This window comes from Cervus canadensis, chromosome 33 (assembly GCF_019320065.1).
Source record: "Cervus canadensis isolate Bull #8, Minnesota chromosome 33, ASM1932006v1, whole genome shotgun sequence".
Classification (NCBI taxonomy): Eukaryota; Metazoa; Chordata; class Mammalia; order Artiodactyla; family Cervidae; genus Cervus; species Cervus canadensis.
The window spans coordinates 27575397-27597046 of record NC_057418.1 but is presented as its reverse complement, the minus strand read 5'-3'; the positions used below and the strand labels follow the sequence as shown (position 1 = coordinate 27597046).

The following is a 21650-nucleotide window of genomic DNA, read 5'->3' as shown; positions in this document are numbered from 1 at the left end:
ATACTGTTCACTCTCTTCTCTCACCCCATCCTCCACTCTGAGCCTTCTCTCTACTTCACCAATCTTTCTTCCCTTAAAAAATGCTTCCTCCCAAGTGAAAATGAATAGGTAGGCTTCCCCTGAGAAAAATCCTCTCTTGCCTGGATAGCTATGCTTTTCCTGAACTATCAGCCTGTTTTTATCTTGTGGAAACTGAACTGTGTAACTTATCAAGTTTTCTTCATTGGGTTCTCTGTTAGAAAAGTGAGAACCAAGTTAATTAATTTCCTGTAGCAAATACCTGGCTCTCTATCATAGTTATTATTTTATTAACTTCATTTCAGGGTTAGCTTAATATCCCTGTCTGTGTGTCGCTTTCTCCATTCTCACTTATTTTAAAACAGGCTCAATTGCTATAATTTATGTATCTTTCTAGGCTACTAGAATCTTATTTGGAGCAAAGTGAGGGGAGAAATAGTTTTATGGGAAACTACACTTGTTTTTCAATGTTTTTTTCTCTCCTATTCCCTTGCTTATGGAATATTTGACTTTTTAAAATTGAAATTATGGCCATTTGGAATAAATACTGTATTTTCTGATCTCCTTTGCAAGGTGTGGTTTTGGAATCAGATCTGACCAAGAGGGATCTTTGGAAGTATCACTGTGTGACTTTGGGGAAGTGTCCTAAAAGGGACGGCATATGCCCTTACTCTTTTTCTTACTGCTTGTTGAAATGTGAGTGTAATGACTGGAGCTCAAGCAGCCATATTGGTTCATGAGTCAATAGCCTAGGCTAAGAAGCAATGATATAGAAGAAACCTGGTTTTCTTATGATTATGAAGTGTCCTCATGAGTTCTGTATTGTCTGCTTCTATGTTGTCTACATGAGAAAATGAAACTTGATATATTTAATACACAGTTAACTGGGTTTTATTTCAGTTGCACCAAGACATAATTCTAATACGGTGGACTTCAATCTTGCAGGGTCAGACAGAGAATGTATCTGCCGTGACACGACGCGAGCCCTAAATAGACTAAATTTCTGTGAGCAGTAATAATGTCTTTAAGGGATTTGATTCTTATATTTGTGCTGCTACCCATATTTTTATGAAACTGCATTCTTATATTTTTCTCTTGTATTTATCACTCTTACAACTGTATATATTAGACTAGAGCTCTTATAATCTTTGCACAATGCCCAATACTGTGCATATGGTTCCACATACATCCCTACTTTCATGCAACCTTCTTTACTTCTTCTCAATGTGTCTTCCGGAAAGACTCATAACAGGTTGGACCTTTGCATCTTGTTTTTTCACAAAGGTAAGTAATAGATCATCTGGTTGAGGTGATAATCCATAAAACTTTAACAAAGCCTGAAAATGATAAGTCCCGTGAGAGAAGCTGAGATAAGTAGAATTTGTGTCCCATGGAGCTTTATCTGGTTCCTGGTAATCTCTTTGATCTCATCTTCTGTTCTTTCCTCTCACTTACCCTCCTCCAGCCAGAGTAGCCTACTTGCCATCCACAAACATGTGTGCCTAAGGTACTCCTGCCTCAGGGCCTTGGCACATGCTGTTCCCTCTACCAGGAATGTTGTTCCCTCAAGTTATAGCCTTCTCTCAAACTGGACCTTCGGTCTTGTGTCTCTGTTTTATTTTCCTCCATAGCCCATGTCAGTAAGGGCCATTCTGTTTATTTAACCTGTTTATTTGGTTATTGCCTCTCTGTACTGATTGCATATGACTGCAATTGACAGCATGTGACTCTACTAAGGATTTACTTATTTATTTTTTGTTTACTGCCAGACCTCCAGAATCTGTAATAAGGGATATAATATAGTGGGGACTCAGTAAATATTGTTTGAATGAATGAATGAAAGGTTTAAAGAAAAAGTATATTTCTGATGGCAGTTTACTTGTAGGGGTGGTATTTAGGTTTGAATTTGACATGTATGGTAGAATTAAGTTGGCATGAAGATGCTTTCCAGAGCACTGCTTTTACTGGCTAGCAACTGGAGACAACTTAGATACTTACACTAGAGGGTGGGGATGAGTAAAAGTAAAAATGCAGCAGATGGAGATAATGACCTAGATTTACAAGGCATTACACTCAAAAGGAGGCAAATTGAAGAGATCAGAAAAATACTATAACATAATATCATTAATGTAAGTTTCAAGTTCACAAAAACAATATTCCATGTTTTAAAAGAAATGTATATATATCTAGATAGTGTTATATATATATGTAAATAAATATATACATACATAGATATCATAGAAGGATATGTATTATGTGATTGGAGACGAAAAAGACGTGAGGATGAGAGATAAGTAATACAAACAAATATAAACAGAAGAAGGACCTCACAGAGACCTTCAGTGAAGTATGCCAGGCCTAGAGGGTTCACTTAACTTTCACACTGGTCACACAGCACTAAAAACAAATGGAGGGAAATTCTCTGGGGACCAGGAGGGTAGAAGAAAATGGGAAATGAGTATCCTCATACTGATAGAGCCATCGCCAGGAAATACCAAGGAAAGGAACAATTAGGACAGTAGTGGGTAATAAAGATGGAAAGATAGGTTGGGCCTAAAATTTTAAAGAGACCCAAATGCTAGGCAAAGGAGATTTTCTCACTTCATTAAACAAGGAGGAACCATTAAGAGTTTTTGGACAAGGTGAAATAACAGGAAAATTAATGTAGTGTGTAATGTATTAGATAAAATAACAGATTCACAGGCAGGGAAAAAGAGTTAAACAGGAGAATGCAATAGTCCAAGCAGGAAGTACTGCTTAGTGTGAACCTAGAAAACAGTGATATGAAGAAGCCTGTGATTTAATCTCTATCTGATATTTACAAATTTTGATGAATTACATACATCTGACTGTGTTAAAAACTAGAGGAAGGAATCAAGTGTGGGATATTTAAATGACCTCTGTACAGTCCTTTGGTGGGAAACCAGCATGGGGACAAGTGCTTTGACATCTTGTGGGTGTTACAGAAAATTCAGAAGGAACAGAAAGGACTACATTTGGTGCATGCAATGTAATGACTAGGGCTTCCCAGGTGGCTCAGTGGTAAAGAATCTACCGACAACACAGGAGACGCAGGTTCCTGGATTTGATCCCTGGATTGGGAAAATCCCCTGTAGAAGGACATGACAACCCGCTCTAGTATTCTTGCCTGGGAAATCCCATGGACAAGAGGAGCCTGGCGGGCTACAGTCCATGGGGTCTCAAAAGAGTCAGACATGGAGACTAAACAACAATAAATGTAATAACTACGTGAGTTGCCATGTAGCTGAAAACACAGTTGTCAGGACCTGAGGACAAGTCTGATTTTGGTGGAGAAAGCAAGCAAAGGAAACTAGAAATGTTCTACCTTCATGACTAAAGAAGCTGATATATGATTAACAGCTAAAAGCTGGTGAGCTGTTTTAGGGGTAGATGCTTTTGGTTTGTGGGAGAATCCTATTTAAAATTATGCCAAGTCACCCCAATAGATAGGTATAGTAGGCTGTTGGGCACATGAGATTAGTATTTGAAGAATCCAAGGCTGTCACTATTGAGCTGGGACCCACTCTCTCAGAGGGGACTGTCAGAGCCGTGGTCATCACCGTGGTTACAGAAGCAACAGATCAGAATGCGTTTGTGTGATGGGACTGACCAATAAGGAGTAGATCTTTCTAAATGTGAAGCGATGGAAATATGAATAATGAATTTTTTTAAACAGTAGAAGATTAATAACAGCATATTTTAAAAGTAAGCTCTTTTAAAAAGGGGAATCTCCACGAAGCCCCATCTATGAAGCCCCATCCAGAAGCTTTTGGCTGAGAAGTCATATAAAATGCTCTGGAATGAAAAGTCATAGGAAAAAAGCAAAAGGAAAAGAGACCAGAGTAAGATTTTCAAGTCAAATCATAGGTAAACTAGAGTTTGGAAATGGTTCAGCTGAAATCAGATCAGGTGACACATATTTCTGTTCAAGGGTTGTACTGAAATTCAAGGTCTGAACTGGAGCAGGGTTGGTCCAGAGGGGACCATTTCTGACAGAGGGATGGGTCCTTTGTAAGAGGACGTGCTCTTCAGAAGTTTCCTCACTGAGATGTGCAGGGGAACCTTTCCACCACGTGGGAGATGGCAATGTATTCTGTCTGCATTTTATCCTCACTTACAGGTAAGCTGACATTAGTTTGCCAACAAAGGTCTATATAGTCAAAGCTATGGTTTTTCCAGTAGTCATGTGTGGATGTGAGAGTTGGACCATGAGAAGGCTGAGTGCCGAAGAATTGATGCTTTTGAACTGTGATGCTGGAGAAGACTCTTGAGAGTCCTTTGGACCACAAGGAGATCAAACCAGTCAATCCTAAAGGGAATCAGTCCTGAATATTCATTGGAAGAACTGATGCTGATGCTGAAGCTGAAGCTCCAATACTTTGGCCACCTGATGCAAAGAGCCAACTCATTGGAAAAGACCTTTAGAGAAGATTTCCTAGAAGGGGCAACAGTTTTGCTTTGGCTAAAAGGGTGTGAGAGAGTTTGTTAAGATGGGCAGGCAGAGTGAGGCCTGGGGTGAAACTCTTTAGGCCACGACATGTGCAAAATATATGGATGTTTGAGAGTGGGTATGTTCAGGGAATGCTGGCTTAGGGTTCATGGCAGGCTTGTTGAGAGATTAGGTTGGAAAAAAGCAGGCAGGGGTCAAACAAAGCAATTTCTGTTCTCTTGTAGAATTTAGTCTTCCTTACATTTGAAACTGAACCCATTGATGAGAGACTGTCCTAATTCCAAGGTACTAATTCTAATGGTTCCCATTGATTATTAATTGATAAAAATTAACAACCAGTAGTCTCTGAGTCGATTTTTATCTATGGCACTTATAAACCCACATTGCAGTTTGACATGGAAAATAACTTTAAAGCAACTGCCCTATTACTTCTTAGTTCATTACCGTCAGAATTGATTTGAATCCAGAGTGGTGTCAGAAAAATGGTACAAAGTGAATCTGGTCTCTGAGCTTCATCTTAACAAAGACAGCACACCATTTAAAATTTCCTCCTTACAAAAAAGGAGCTACTGCTTTTACTATTGCAGGATGTTAAAATACCTGTCAGTACACCCTTGGCCACAAGTATGACTTCACATTTTTTTTTCTGAAAAAAAAAAAAAAAAAATTAAGGTAAGAAAGGACATGGATGAAAATCTTAGGGACCATGAGATTGATTTTGTTTTCATTAACTGTGCCCAAGTTTCTTCTTAAACACTAAGATTATACAGAATGTAGCACTTTATTTAAAACTAAAATGTCAGTTGTTGTGTTTGGTATAAAAATGTAATGACTCCAGGACCCACTGAAGATTTTCAGTCTGAGCTCTGAGACTGTGCTTCTTGTTCAGTTTTTAGACTCTCCACAAAAACATTTCTATAAAAAAATATCCTCAACTAAGGAACATGGAGGAACTCCAGGCTCTTAGCTGATCTCGGTGAATTGGCAAGCTTGGAAAAACATTTTCCAGCTGATTTTCAGTTACAGCATTAGCAATCAACAAATATTTTCTGAACTTGCACACACACATTAGGGATTTCTTTGAAATAAGATGCTAGAAAAATAGGATGTGCTATTAAGGGCAATGTGGACCCTGCTTCTTCATGGAGACATAATATATTTGTTTTCTCTCTTTAATATAGCCTTGTAAAAGCACCATGAACCTTTTGGGGAAAAATGATATCAATCAAATAAATATCCCTTTATGTAGTCTCAAAGAGAATGATACAATTTAAACTATAGGTCACTATTAAAGAAAATGGGCTCCATCCTCTATGGTGTGTATGTGTGTGTTTCTATTTTGAGGTAGTTAGAAAGTTGAGTTAAAAACAATGTGAGTGGTTAATTTTTCATGTTTCTTCCTTTGCAATACTGGATTTCATCCCTCTAGTATGTAAACAGTGTACTGTGAAAGGGGAAGGAAAAGCCTATTCTTCCCATAGCATCAGGAGATACCATTGAGCATTGCTGTCATCTGCGTCACTTGGAACCTAAGTGTATAATCACTGCTGAATCAGTTTTCTTTATCATTGCAGTGGATGTGGGTCTGATTCACCACACCAAAGATATTTGGCTCTGCTAGTCAAAAGATACCTAGGAAGAGTAGTGTCTGCAATCCGACCACCGAAACCATGAGTCATGGGGATCCGAGGCTGGGATTTGGGGGTGCACAGATGGTGGTGCTGCTAAGAGCCCACCTGCCAATGCAGGAGATGCGGGTTCCATCTCTGGGTCAGGAAGTTTTCCTGGATTAGGAAATAGCAACCCACTCCTGTATTCTTGCCTGGAGAATCCCACGGACAGAGGAGTCTGGTGGGCTACAGTCCACCAGGTCACAGAGAGACGGACATAACAGGCCCGTGGCACAACAAAGAGATTTTGCTGCAAGGGGTGTTTAGACCCAGCTAGTGTGAGTTTCTGAAGATTCACTCATTTTTTTTTTTCCTTTTTCTTTTTAACAAGTTCATGTCCACAGTGATTTCTTTTGATTTGTGTTGTTGGGAATGCGGACCTGGTATGTTTCTCATCCTTTAATCAAGACCTGATAGATGAGAGATTCTTTTTGGAGTTAAAGGAAAATTAATAAAATTGACCTGAAGTGCCTATTTGGAAGTTAAACACAAGTATGAACTGACTGTTTAAACTTTTCCTTCTGAGGGGGAAGGCTTCATGGAGTGTATACACGTGCAAGTGTGTGCGTGTACATGCGTGTCTGAACTCTGCTGGTGAAAGCCTCTGCTTCCTCTGCCAGGAAAGGAAGGGCTCTGCTTCCTTTTGTGTGGAGCGAGGTCACACCCAGTGGCCAGTTAGGTTAATGGCACGTGTGTGTTCCCCGAGGTTACCTGAAAAAGAGCAGCTGCCCCAGCCGCTTCCCAGAGTGGGTGCCAGAGGCCAATTTGGGTAATAGCAGAACCTCTGTGTTCCTTTCCTTTGTTCCCGAAGGTGGAGCCTGGGTAGGAAAAAGCCCCACACCATTCATGATGTTAACAATAGCGGCATTAACGTTCACTGGACTCCCACTGCGTCTGTTATTCTTTAAATGAGGACCCAAGAATATAATGAGATGGATTTTCACAGGCTAAAACAAAGAGGGATTGCTTTTTATTCTTATTTCCCTTTATTTGGGCGTAATTGAAATATGTTGAACTTAACTATTCTTTTCATTTTGTTTTATTTTTGAGTTGGGGGTGGCAATCGCCAATAATATTTTCAAAAAAAAATGACTGTACCTTTTTAGCATACAAATCAGGGCAGAAACCCTAATTATAAGTTTTTAAACAACTAGTTGATGCAACTCCAAACTGACGTATCCTCTAGGAGCACCAAAATGACACTTGCCTTTCTTGTGAGCTTGCTTTTAAAAACTCTCTTCGTAGACACCGCTGAGGTCCTGTTTTCACTCAGGGGCAGGCATGATCTGTGGGGAGAACTCTGGGAAGTGAGTTTGTGACATGTACCTCCTTGTTAGACTGAGCAGAAAGTGGACTTTGTGACCATGCGAGATGGCCCACCAAGTGAAAATTCAGCCCATTTCTTTTTAGGAGAGAGCCTGTTACAGGCTTCCCAGGTGACCCTAGTGGTAAAGAATCCACCTGCCAATTCAGGAGACATAGGAGATTTGGGTTTGATCCCTGGGTCGGGAAGATCCCCTGGAGAAGGAAATGGCAGCCCACTGCAGCATTCTTGCCTGGAGAATCCCAAGGACAAAGGAGCCTGATGGGCTACAGTCCATAGGGTCACAAAGAGTTGGACTTGGCTGAAGAGCCTTAGCACACATGCGCACATGCCTGTTACAGCCTTGTTCCTTGGACTGGAGATACAGTTTTCAGACTCTATGAGGTTTGCGGGGCATCCTGTATAGCCAGGTTCTCACACCTGCTCTGATACTCATAGTTTAGAGCCTAAATTAAGCCTCATTTTTCTATGAATAATTGAACTGACCTTAGGACTTCTAGTCCATAATGATCTCTCCTGTCTGAAGTTCAGTCATTAGCACTTTTCAGAAAAAAATAAGGACTTTAACCACTCAAATCAAATCGAACCTGAGAGACCACGGTCTGAGTCCACAGCTCTGCCCCTAATGAGCAGTGGAACTTGCATTGAAAATTACTTGGTTCCAACCAGAACCTGATTTCCTTCTATAGGTTCAGGCAGTTGCACTAGAAGGTACATATCTTCCTTCCCGTTCCTTGGGAGGGTAACTTTAATCACACCCTCTCTCCTCTTAATTCACTTCTGCAACTTGATTACTTTCTGCTTGAAGTTATTCATTTCTTGATGAAGAATAGCTATTTATGCTGAGCCATGCAGTCTCTAGGCTGGTGCTTGGATCCCCTTGTCCCCCACCATGCCACCCTCGTTTTTGTGCTTCTTATGGATCCTGTGCATACTAAGTCACTTCAGTTGTGTCTGACTCTGTGTGGCCCTATGAACTGTAGCTCACCAGGCTCCTCTATCCATGGGATTCTCCAGGCAAGAATACTGGAGTGGGTTGCCATTTCTTTCTCTAGGGGATCTTCTTGATCCCAGGGATCGAACCCTCATCACTTACATCTCCTGCATTGGCAGGAGGGTTCTTTACTAGGGATCGAACCCAGGTCTCCTGTGTTGCAGGCAGATTCTTTACATCTGAGCTCCCCAGGGAAGCATGGATCCTCTATCATGTTGTATTGCCAAGGTTCACGTGTGTGCAAGGTGATACCTGTTCTTGTTTTATGTTGTTCTAACTCCAGGATCATCCCCCACTTGTTGCTCAGAAGTGGGAGACCCGTAATACTTTACTATTAAAAACACAACCCTGAGTTCATTGTTCATGTTTGCTCCTCCTTCTCCACCTGACTCTTGCCAACTCAACCTCTTCCAAGAAGCTGTTGTGGCCCCAGATGACTGGCCTACTTGAAACATTTCACCAGGAAGACGTTTAACGAGGTTACACGGAAAGTAACATGGCATTCTTGTTGCTGCATAAAGATAGACTTACTTCCTGTTGTGCCTCAAAGCAGGTGAAATATTTTCCTGCCAGAGGAACTTTGAAACCCCTCTTTGGCCATAGTGAAAACAAAAGACAAAAAAAGCAAAACAGAAAATCTGATATGCTGATAGGAATGCAGGTGCCAAAGAGAGTATCAGTAGAGCCACAGTGAGCGCAATTTTACCAGCTGGGGCAAAGTCACTGCCAATAACCAGCTTTGGTAGAATTTATAAAAAGAAAATCTTCACCAGAAATCCAAAGTTAAAGGCTCAGTGCTTAAAGACTGAAGTTTGATTAAGTGGGTAATAGATGCTAAGAGAAACTATATTTCTTAAGCAAGAAGACCATACTTTTGATCAGTGGTTCTCAAATTTTTTTTTTTTTTTTTGGTTCTCAAATTTTAATCATCAAAATCACTTGGCTATCCCTTGGTCAATCTGAGTTTCTGATTCTGTCCATCTGGGGTGGGGCATGAGAATCTGCAGTTTTTAACCCTTTCCCAAATCATGTTGATGCTGCCCTTCCTAAGATCACATATATCTGATACAGTCATTGTATTAGATGAGCTTGTATTTTTCGAATACTCAGATCATGTTGAGTACTCAAAAAATGTAACAAAAGTTTTAGGAGCCTGATTTTCAGAATCTTTTCAATTACTATTACACATAATGTCTGGATTCTGCTACAAAGTTTAGACCAAATCAGATAAACGCTACATAGAATTTTGTTTGAACAAAGCTGATTACTGTCTGATTATGCTATATGATGCTCTGTCCCACTGTGATTTTACCTGCCTATCAGAGAATGCCTTGCTATATTTTAAGACCTGAGTTCTTTGCCCCTTGAGGGTATGTGTCTAGACTTATTCTGGTTCTCTGACTGGAGCTAATCCCTAGTTGGTGCTCAGGTTGTGGGTTTATCTCTATCATTGCCCCTCTAAGCTAGCTAAGAGGGGCTTCCTAGGTGGCGTTAGTGGTAAGGAGTCTGCCTGCCAGTGCAGGAGACCTACAAGACACAGGTTCGATCCTTGGGACAGAAGGATCCCCTGGAGGAGGACATACCAACCCACTCCAGTATTCTTGCCTGGAGAATCCCATGGACAGAGGAGCCTGGCAGGTTACAGTCCAAAGGGTTTCGCGGAGTCAGACACGACTGAAGTGACTTAGTACAAATGTACAACATAGATGAGAGGGGCAAGAATATGGCAGACACAAAGAAGAGACATCCTCTGGCCCCTGGGAAACGTGTTCAGCATGCGTATTTAGATACAGAGAGCAAACATCTAGAACACACAAAGAAATCTTACCACTTGATAATAAGAACACAATACAATTTAAAAATGGACAAAAGTTTTGAATGGAAACTCTACTAAAGCTATCTGAATGGCCAGTAATCACATGGAAAGATGCTCAATTATCATTAGCCATTTGGGAAATGCAAATTAAAGTCTTAATGATAAACCATTTCTCCCACTAGAATGGCCGAAATTAAAACTGTGGACAATACCAAGAATGTGGAACTACTGGGTCTCCCCCTCTTTGCTGGTGGGAATGTAAAATGCGATAACCACTTTGGGAAACGGTTTGGCCGTTTCTCACAAAATAAAGCATCTACTTACCATACAAATCGGAAATTCCATTCCTAGGTTTTCACCCAAGTGAAACAAAAGCTTATGTTTTATTCATAAAAGCCCCAAACTTGAAATTCCCCAAATGCCCATCAAACATATTGTGGCATAGCTCACAAACACAGAAATGAAAACTTTCAAAAGCATTATGCTAAACAAAAAAACAAGACACAAGGTAATGAATACTGTATTATTCCTTTTATATGAAATTCTTAACAAAGTCTAAAACATCACAGTTAAAAGTAGATTGGTGGTTCCTGGGACTGAAGGTGGGACGATGATGAAAAGTTTCTATATCTTGATTGTGATGTTACTTTTCAGTTCAGTTCAGTCACTCAGTCGTGTCCAACTCTTTGCGACCCCATGAACCACAGCATGCCAGGCCTCCCTGTCCATCCCAGCTCCTGGAGTTTACCCAAACCCATGTCCATCAAGTCAGTGATGTCATCCAACCATCTCATCCTCTGTCGTCCCCTTCTCCTCTCGCCCTCAATCTTTCCCAGTATCAGGGTCTTTTCAAAAGAGTCAGCTCTTCACATCAGGTGGCCAAAGTATTGGAGTTTCAGCTTCAGCATCAGTCCTTCCAATGAACACCCAGGACTGATTTCCTTTAGGATGGACTGGTTGGATCTCCTTGCAGTCCAAGGGACTCTCAAGAGTCTTCTCCAACACCACAGTTCAAAAGCATCAATTCTTTGGAATTCAGCTTTCTTTATAGTCCAACTCTCACATCCATACATGACCACTGGAAAAACCATAGCCTTGACTAGACGGACTTTTGTTGGCAAAGTAATGTCTCTGCTTTTTAATATGCTGTGTAGGTTGGTCATAGCTTTCTTTCCAAGGAGCAAGCGTCTTTTAATGTCATGGCTGCAATCACCATCTGCAGTGATTTTGGAGCCCAGAAAAATAAAGTCAGCCATTGTTTCCACTGTTCCCCATCTATTTGCCATGAAGTGATGGGACCGGATACCATGATCTGTGTTTTCTGAATGTTGAGCTTTAAGCCAACTTTCTCAATCTCCTCTTTCACTTTCATCAGGCGGCTCTTTAGTTCTTCTTCACTTTCTGCCATAAGGATGGTGTCATCTGCATATCTGAGGTTATTGATATTTCTCCCAGCAAATTTGAGTCTAACTTGTGCTTCATCCAGCCCATCAAGGCTGTATGTTGTTACCCTGCTTATTTAACTTATATGCATAGTACATCATGAGAAACGCTGTGCTGGATGTTACTTTTACCATTTGCCAAAATTCATAAGGCTGTATTCTCCAAATGGGTGGATTTTATTGTATGTAAATTGTACCCAAATAAAGTTGAAAAAAAAGCTAGATAAAAAAATAAGATTTTAAATACTTTGCTCTTTAAACTTCAGTGTCAAGGGTGAATCTTCAGCCTCCTCCTTTAAGTGACCTCTCTGGAAGTCCTCTCAGAGGTCAACCAACTGGCCTTCTCTGGTTGTACCACGACCCTGAAGGCATCCTAGTCCATACAGACCTTTCTGTTCCTTTTTTCATCTCTGCTTTTATCTGGACTGCGGCCAGAGAATCTTTATCTGGGTCTTTTGATTATGTTTTAAAAATGGGGAATAATTTTAGAAGATCTTGTTTACTGACTAATGATGAGGAAATGTTAAAAAAGTAAGGCATGTCTTCACAAAAGAGTATCTTTATCTATGCATGCGTGTCAGTTGGTAGGTATCTACCTATATTTTCTCCCAGGGTGTGGATTACCTTTTCGTTTTCTCAGTGGCATCTTTGGAAGAGCAGAAGATTTCTTTTTAATCAAGTGTATTGTTGGTTTTTCCTTTTATATTTAATTTTTTGTATGTCATAAGAAATCTTTACCTATGCCAAGATTGTAAAGATTTTTCTCCTGTACACATTTCTAGAAGTTTTATGCTTTTACCTTTCATGTTGAGTCTTTAATACATTTCAAATAGATTTTTGTGAATGAGACAGGGCTTGAGGTTCCTTTTTTCCATACCAAAGTCCAGTTGTTTAGCATCACTTGTTGAAAAATCTATACTTTTTCTATTGAAATGTATCAATGCCTTTGTCAAGAATTAATCGACCACATGAGTTTAGATTTATTTCTGGAATCTATTCTGTTTCATTATTCTGTGTATCCTTACACTGAAACCATGTCTTGGTTTCTGTGCTTTTAGAACTTTTGAAGTCAGGTAGTGAAAGTCCTCCAACTTTATTCTTTTCCAAAATTGTTTTGGCTCGATTCTATGTCCTTCGTATATCCTCGTACATATTTTAGAGTAGCTTTTTAATTTTTGTAAAAGAATCTGATGTGATTTTAATCAAGATTGCCTTGAAGCTGAGATCAATTTGGGGAGAATGCTTATCTTAATACTGTGTCTTCCAATTTATGAAGATGATGTATTGTTCCATTTATTTATATCCTTTATTTCTCTCGGCAATGTTTTCTGGTTTTCAGCACATAGGTCTGACACAAATTTGGTTCAATTTATTATTGACTACATTTTTTCATTTTGTTTTTGATGCCAGTATGAGCTTTATTATTTTTTTTAATTTTCAATTGCAATTGTATATTGCTGGTGTATTGTATTGCTGGTATGCATTTGAATTTGTATATTGACCTGAACCATGACTTTATTAAATTCACTTAATTTTAGTAGAGTTTTTTAATAGATTCCTTAGAATTTTATATATGGACAATTGTCTGTCTTACTTTAAAATTTTGTACTTTTTATTGATATTGTTGCTGTTTAATTGCTAAGTCCTGTTTGACTCTTTTCAACCCCATGGACAGTAGCATACCAGGCTCCCCTGTCTTTCACTATCTCCTGGAATTTATTCAAACTGACATCCATTGAGTTGGTGATGCCATCCAACCATCTCATCTGCTGTCACCCCCTTTTCCTCTGGCCATCAATCTTTCCCAGCATCAGCTTCTTTTCCAATAAGTCAGCTCTTTGCATGAGGTGGCCAAAGGATTGGAGTTTCAGCTTCAGCACCTGTCCTTCCAATGAATATTCAGGGTTGATTTCCTTTAGGATTGACTGGTTGGATCTACTTGCAGTCTAAGGGCCTCTCAAGAGTCTTTTCGAGCACCTCATAATTTGAAAGCCTTAATTCACTGGTGCTCAGCCTTCTTTATGGTTCAACTCTCACATCCATACATGACTACTGGGAGCACGTAGCCTTGACTATACGGACCTATGTCTTGAAAATGAAAGTGAAAGTCACTCAGTTGTGTCTGACTCTTTTCAACCCCATGGACTATATAGTCCATGGAATTCTCTAGGCAAGAACACTGGAGTGGGTAGACTTTCCCTTCTCCAGGGGATCTTCTCAACCCAGGGATCGAACCCAGGTCTCCTGCATTGCAGGTGGATTCTTTACCAGCTGAGCCACAAGGGAAGCCCAAGAACACTGGAGTGGGTAGCCTATCCCTTCTCCAGTGGATCTTCCTGACTCAGGAATTGAACTGGGGTCTCCTGCATTGCAGGCAGATTCTTTACCAACTGAGCTATCAGGCAAGACCTCTGTCATAGAGGGACCTTATTGAACTTCAGTATAATATTACATCATAGTGAAGAGTAGTGAGAGCATATATCCTTATCTTTTCTCTTCAGGGGAAGCATTTTTTTTTTTTTAACCATTATGTGAGGTTTTCTACAGATGCCTTATGTTTGGATATGGAAGTTTTCTTGTATATCTACTTTGCTGAGAATTTTAGAATGCTTGTTGAATTTTCCAAAATGCAACTTATGAATCTATTGAAATACTTCAGTGATCTTTTTCTTTATTCTGTTAATGTGGTAAATTGCATAGATTGATTCTCCAATGTTGGGCCAACATTGCATTCCAGAATGAACTGTACCAGCTCATGACATCATAGTCTTTTCATACATTGCTGGACTCTATTTGCTAATATTTTGTTGGTGATTTTTGCACATATGTTCATAAGGGATTTTTACAGTTTTCTTTTCTTGGAATGTCTCTGTTAGTTTGGTTTCAGCATAATGGTGGGCTCATGAAAAGGTTTGGGAAGTGTTTGGTCCTCCTGTATTTTCTGAGAGTGTCTTTGTTTAAAGACTGGTATTAATAATTTCTTAAATGTTTCATAGACTTTAGCATTAAAGTCAGCTGGGCTGAAGTTTTCTTTGTGAAAATATTTTGATTATGAACTTAATTTCTTTACTAGATCTGGGGCTACTTAAATTTTATATTTCTTCTGCAGTCAATTTTCTTACATTGTGTTTTTTGGGAAATCATTAATTTCATTTAAGTTATCAAATTTACTGGCCTAATAGTGTTCATGATGTTTGCTTTTTTAACCATCTAATTTCTGCAAGAATTTTAGTGCTGTCTTTTCTGTAATTCTTAATTTTGGTAATTTATGATTTTTCTCTAGTTTCTTTTTTTTTTTTGGTAAGTATACTGCGGCTGCTAAGTCACTTCAGTCATGTCCGACTCTGTGCGACCTCATAGACAGAAGCCCACAGGCTCCTCTGTGCCTGGGATTCTCCAGGCAAGAATACTGGAGTGGGTTGCCATTTCCTTCTCCAACGCATGCATGCATAGCAAGAGATTTATCAATTTTATCAGTATTTTCAAAGACCCAACTTTGTCTCTCTTGTTTTTTGTTTTCTACTTCATGCGTTTTTTACTATTATCTTAATATTTCTTTGCTTCTGCTTTTTCTGGATTTACTTCTTCTGACTTCTGGGGATGGAAACTTAGATTCCTGCTTTTACAGTTTTATTATTTTGTACTATGGGTATTGTTAGCAAATTTTTGCCACACGCACCACTACTGCTTCCATTTGAGAGATAGAGAAACTGAGGCTCAGAGAGCTTGTAACTCTTCTAGGGTTAGAGGGCTACAGTGGGTGGAACCTAAATTCAGACCCAGGAAGCAAGTCTCCTCAGCCTGCTTGTGGGCCCTTGAAACCCAAGGATGAGAGAGAGGCATTGCACCTTGACTGAACTGGAATGGTTCCTTCAGTCGTTTTCTGCATGCCTCCCAGTGGATTCTTTTCTCCAGCTTCTTTCTTCCCTTCTCCTTGAGCAGCCTGTATGATACAGGATGCTAGACATCACCAGCACATGCTTAGGGAATTCAGATCCCAGTGGGTGGCTTACACACTCCTGTCAAATGAGGCATGTTTTTAATGCAGCGCCATCAATTATTAACCCCCACTTTCTGTTCCACCCTACCCCACCCCTCAACCCCCACACACCCTCACTCGCCTTCCTCCCTCCTCCAGCGTGGATGCTTGAGGGCTGCTGGGTGGGGATCTCACTGTGATCAGCCAGCCAGTCTGTAACATCCAGGGGGCTGCCGGGACAGGAGTGCAGGAAGTTTTCAAGGTCTGTGCTCCAGGCTGTGTGAGGCATGGACTACTCCCTGAAGAGCCCTCTGCTTATAATTGCCGAGTTTTTGGCATGTGCTGCCTGACAAAAGAACAGATGTTTCCTTCAAGAACAAAAGAACAGGGCATAGCTGTTGGCCTAACGGTTTGCCACGAATAATGTTGAATGGGGAAGCAACAAGTCCTAACGAGAATGTCCCTACAGGATCACGCAGCCAGTGCCAGGAATCAGAGTGAAATGAAAGGACTCTGTGCTGCTTTTACGTTTTAATGGGCCGAGTGCTGGTTGTTTTTAGCCCCTTTAGATAAGAGGCAACTGAATGTTCTTTCTAGCTGTGTTCCATGTAGCTGGACGCTAATGACGGCTTCATGAATTACTTGATGAGATCCCAAGGATGTGTGTTCATTGTAGAAACACAGTTAGAAGATGACTTACAGGCTCTGCTAAGCCTGTGGCCTCGGTGTGCAGTGCGTATATGGGGGAAGCCGTCCCTTAATCACGGCTCTCCGTCAAACGAAAAACACCAGCGCAAGTTTTTCTCTTCTTCATTGCCGGCTAGAACTTCAAAGCCCCAAGAGCCCACACACACAAATGAAAAACAACAGGCCTAGCTTCAGAAACCCCCCTCATCCGCCCACCCCCAAATCAGCAAGCCTCTCTTGTTAGAAACCTCCACCCATCACATCACGTGTCACCCAAGCTTCAGCATTCCTGAAGTATTAATAGTTCCTCCGAGTTTTTGTCTCTGAAGATGATCTTTGAGGTTGTCCTTGGCTTTCGCCCAAAAGAAAGAGTTTCTTTTCCCCAGCCTCCTATTCCAACTTTTTTTTTTTTTAATTAGCAGAAGTGGGCAAAATATTCTTTTTATTGTCTTAGCTTCTTTTACCAGGAATCAGTTATCACACAAAGAGACCAGTGTTAGAGTTTTGTTAGGTCATGGTCAGATAAGAATATTCACAGCATCTCCTGTTAAAATCTGTGCTCTGTCAATATGGTCTTTGCAGACCTCTCCTCCAATCTGCTCCGGACTTGAGCTAGAGGGATAGTACAGTCCAGTGTTTCATCTGGGCGGTTCTAGCTTATTTTTGCGGTCCTGGGTTATCCCTCTTCTCCTGACATTCTGTTTGCTGCTTTAGACAATTATTACATGATCGTAATCTCTTTAGCAAATGTTTTTGAAGATGTTTATCATTATTCTGACAGTTTATATCAAATTTTCTGGTGTTATCCTTATACTGGTGATGTGGGACCATAACACTTGGAGTGACTTAAAGTTTTCATAAAGTGAATCTCTTTAATTACATATATATTTGAGCTCATACCATTTTCCTTTAAGTATTATTGATGTAATGTGATTATGAAAATACTTTTTGGAAATTTTAAGGTTTTAAATTCAGTAAGGTACATAACAACAGTTGCAAGTACTCTCATATTTGGGTTCTAAACGTGGGTTAAATTTTGGGTTGAATACCAGCTCAGGAATACATTAAAAAACATGGCTATATTATGGTTTTATTTCTTATAGAGTGTAATGTATAATGATGTATTCTGTGTTACAGAGACCAAATATCAGCAGCAGATTCCTTTAGAAACTGGGAGGGGGGTGGCGATGAATTACACGGTGACAAATCTTAACGTTCTAAGATGGTGGCAGAATTGATTTAGGAGTTTCTATAGAAAATCGGTCAGTACAAAAGTCAGAAGCATCAGTGTCTACTGCTAGGCTAGTCTCCAGTCAACAGTGTGGCTCTGGGTAACCAGCTTCCTCCTTCTGTCACAGTTTCTAATCTGCTCTTGAGAGTCCCTTGCTGCAAGGAGATCCAACCAGTTCAACCTAAAGGAAATCAGTCCTGAACATTCAATGGAAGGACTGATGCTGAAGCTGAAACTCCAATATTTTGGCCACGTGATGCGAATAACTGACTCATTGGAAAAGACCCTGATGCTGGGAAAGATTGAAGGCAGGAGGAGAAGGGGACGACAGAAGGTGAGATGGTTGGATGGCGTCACCGACTCAATGGGCATGAGTTTGAGTAAGCTCTGGGAGTTGGTGATGAACAGGGAGGCCTGGAATGCTGTAGTCCATGGGATCGCAAAGAATCGGACATGACTGAGCAACTGAACTGAACTGACTGAACTGTTCCCAAATGCTTGCTCTATGACCCCTCACAGAAGTCTGGTAAAGATAAACCAGCCTCTATTTGGGATAGCGCTTTGGAAGTATCAATACAACATGTTCTACATGTTACTGTAGTGGTACTTTATATAATGCACTGTGATTCAGTGACAGCCATATCACAAGATGTTAGAACTCTTGGCCTCTGCAGGACAGCACTCAGGTTGAATTAAAAGTTTTAGTTGGAAGGGCCCAACTGCTAAATGGCTAATTTTCATGTTCCAGACTGTGGGTGAAATTCCATGAGTGTCTCTGTTTTATTTTCATGACTTGATACTAAAACTTAATAAAAACAAATATGCATCAGTTGCAATTCAAAATTGAACTTCCTGAACAGCTTCGGGCGGGAGCAAAAGATAGATATGAGGGAGCGGAAAACTTACATTTCTATGATAATTATGAAATAGTGTTACAAAGCTGAAAGCCATGGAAATTGAGCTAATGAAAATGGTATACTACAACCAACTGAATTCCTGCGATTGGAAGCAAACTAGGACTTTGTGACTGTATTTGGTTCTCTCCCTTCTTTTCAGAATACTGGATGCCATAACTTCAGGGAATACACACTGCTATGTTGATTTTGTTCAGTCACTAGATCATGCCCAACTCTTTGCCACCCCATGGACTGTAGCACACTAGGCTCCTCTGTCCTCCACAATCTCCTGGAGCTTGTTCATACTCATGTCCGTTGAGTAAATGATGCCATCTAACCATCTTATCCTCTGCCACCCACTTCTCCCTTCTCCTCCTGCCTTCAATCTTTCCCAGCATCAGGATCTTTTCCAGTGAGTCAGCTCTTCTCATTAGGTGGCCAAAGTATTGGAGCTTCAGCTTCAGCATCAGTCCTTCCAATGAATATTCAAGGTTGATTTCCTTTAGGATTGACTGGTTTGATCTCCTTGCAGTTCAAGGGACTCTCAAGAGTCTTCTCCAGCACCACAATTCAAAAGCATTAGTTCTTCAGCTCTTAGCCTGAAATGTTTACATTTTAGTTAATAACAAGACACATACCTATCCCTATTTAATCCAGAATGAAAGCTCTGGCTTAAAAATATCCCTGACCAGATGAAAAGGAAAAGTGTAAAAACCATAGAAGTCCAGGACTGCTGTCCTGATGGCTGATGGGCAAGTGATTGGACGTTGCTGTTTCTAGCAGGAATGATAACTTGAACTCAAGTTATTTCCCACTTTTTCCTATAACTTCTTATGAGTGAAGGCTCATATTGTCAAGGCAGCTACTGTGTCAAGAATCCTAGTCTATGACAATGGGTTTCTGGGAGAGTTAAGTGTCCCTGATAGGGTGTTGATATACCCTAGGTTGCCTAGGTTGCCTAGGACAGTCTGGGTTTGTGCTGATGGCCCAGCGTGATTATTCATAGCACCTCCTCTGGATCTGGGTGACAAATTACTTGATCACACCACCTCTCCTGGATGCTGAGCACACAACCTGGGCATTACGTATTCTCACCCACCCAGTGACATCAACCCGATACCAATGCATGACATCGGGGTGGACCCAGAATCCTTGATGACAGTCATGTTGTCAGTCTGTGCTCTGCCTTTTCATACATATTCCCAAACTAATTGTCTCACTAAATTCGCTAAGTGCATTTTCTGGCTGCAACATTTCTATTTGGGAAAGATGCCAGAATTGTCAGCCAGTAAAGACTTCAGCCCTTTCTTGGCCAATTTGCCAAAAAAACATCAGAGGGAGTTATTGATCCTTTCCCTTGTACTCATTCAGCTAATTTTTTTCTCCAGTTTCCTTTCTTTTCTTCTTCTTAAGCTGACATCCAATAAAAGCTATTTCTTTCAGGTGCCAGCTCCATGTCAGCACCGGCACCATTCACAATATGAGCTGCCGGTTCCCCTTTGCTCTACAAAACCCTTTTTCTTGTTTCTATTGACAACTCAGGTATCTGTCAAGCTTGCTTCTCTCCTGTATTTATTCCTCCTCTTCCTTGGGTGACTGTGAGCCTTGATTGGTACATTCCAGTCCACACAGATTACACTTGGATACTATTGCAAGTTACACTTTTTTTTTTTATTACACAGTATACAAGTTATCAGGGCAGTCTTATTTTATACTTAATTTGTAAAAGAAAGTCTAGAAGATTAGTCAGGGACATTTAAATAGCTAATTAGTTTCTCAACAGGAGTAAGTTTGGGATTTGGCCTTCAGAAATAGGAACTATTCTTTCAAAATCCCTGACACTGGCTCGAGCTACGCGCCCCCTTGTGAGAGCTGTTCACCTCCGGCCTTTTCTTAGCTGGAGGCCCAGTCTCCTGTAGTCCTATTAGGTAAGATAAAAGAAGGAGGCCTTGGGAATTGCAGCAGAATTACCAGAGAGATGAGCCAAGTGGTTATGGGGATAATAAATATTTAAGGTATCTGGGAAGCTGCGAAGAACGGATACTGACAGCTGTTAGCAGATGCTGGTGAGCACCACGCAAGCAGAGTTAGGCTGGACAAATCTGCCGCCTGTTTGCTGAATTATCCCAAGGACAGCTCACCTGTCCCCTTGAGCCTGCTGTGCAGAGTTGCCCTGATGACTCTCGAATTCATGGTCACATGGACGCTCCACAGTGAGCACAAAACTGTGGACCCAAGGTGACCAGATCTCAGCAGAGCTCTCACTCCATTATGGGTCAGCAGGAGAAGAGCTGCGACCAGCATCACATTTCCTACATCGACAGTGGAGGATGCTGCTTGTCAAACAACCTCGTCCAAACGCCTCATTCCCTTTGATGCTTCCTGATGCTGCTTTGTAGAATTTCAACTCCATGGGAGCTCCAGCTAGCAATCTTTTCTTTTTCTTGCCAGTTTTTTTCCTTCTTCCTGCCCACTCCTCTTTCTGGTGGCCCTGAGGAGTAGGACTCCTGAGGTTACAAAAGTCAATTTGGGTGAGAATTACTTGGAGCTGCAAAAGCAGTGTTGATATGGTGATATATAAGTAATTTACAAATTGATATATGCATTCTAAAAATATGCCTGTGAAATTTTTGTAATTCTAAAATGGGAATGGAACCAAAATGTTTAGTCAGACATGATAATTACAGCTAACATTTATTGAATGCTTTCAATGGGCCAGCTACTGTTCTAATTGCTTTACATTTATTAGCTAATGTAGTTCTCACAATAGTCCAATGAGACCATTATTATCACTATTTTACAAAGCAAGGAACAAGCACCAAGAGGGTGGAACATATGGAAAGTCACAGCTGATGGATGATGGAATCGGTGCTCTTAAGGACAGACTGTGCTGCCAATACAGTTTCAAACTGCCCCTTCACATTCAGAGCTTTGCAAGGACAGTTCTCATCAGACATGAAGAACAATATTTGAATTTCTTGCCTCAGAAGTGTTAGTAGGCGGGAAATAACATTCTAGAATAGATTATCGTATCATATCCTGCTAATGCTCAGACGTATCCAACTCTTTGTGACCCTTTGGACTGTAGCCCACCAGGTTCTTCTGTCCATGGAAATTTTTAG

General features: G+C 40.6%; 1 pseudogene; it reads right to left on the bottom strand.

Annotated features, from left to right (window-relative positions):
- Nucleotides 1-16003, bottom strand: part of LOC122433987 — a 35864-nt pseudogene extending 19861 nt beyond the window's left edge.
- Nucleotides 16004-21650: the final 5647 nt, after the last annotated feature.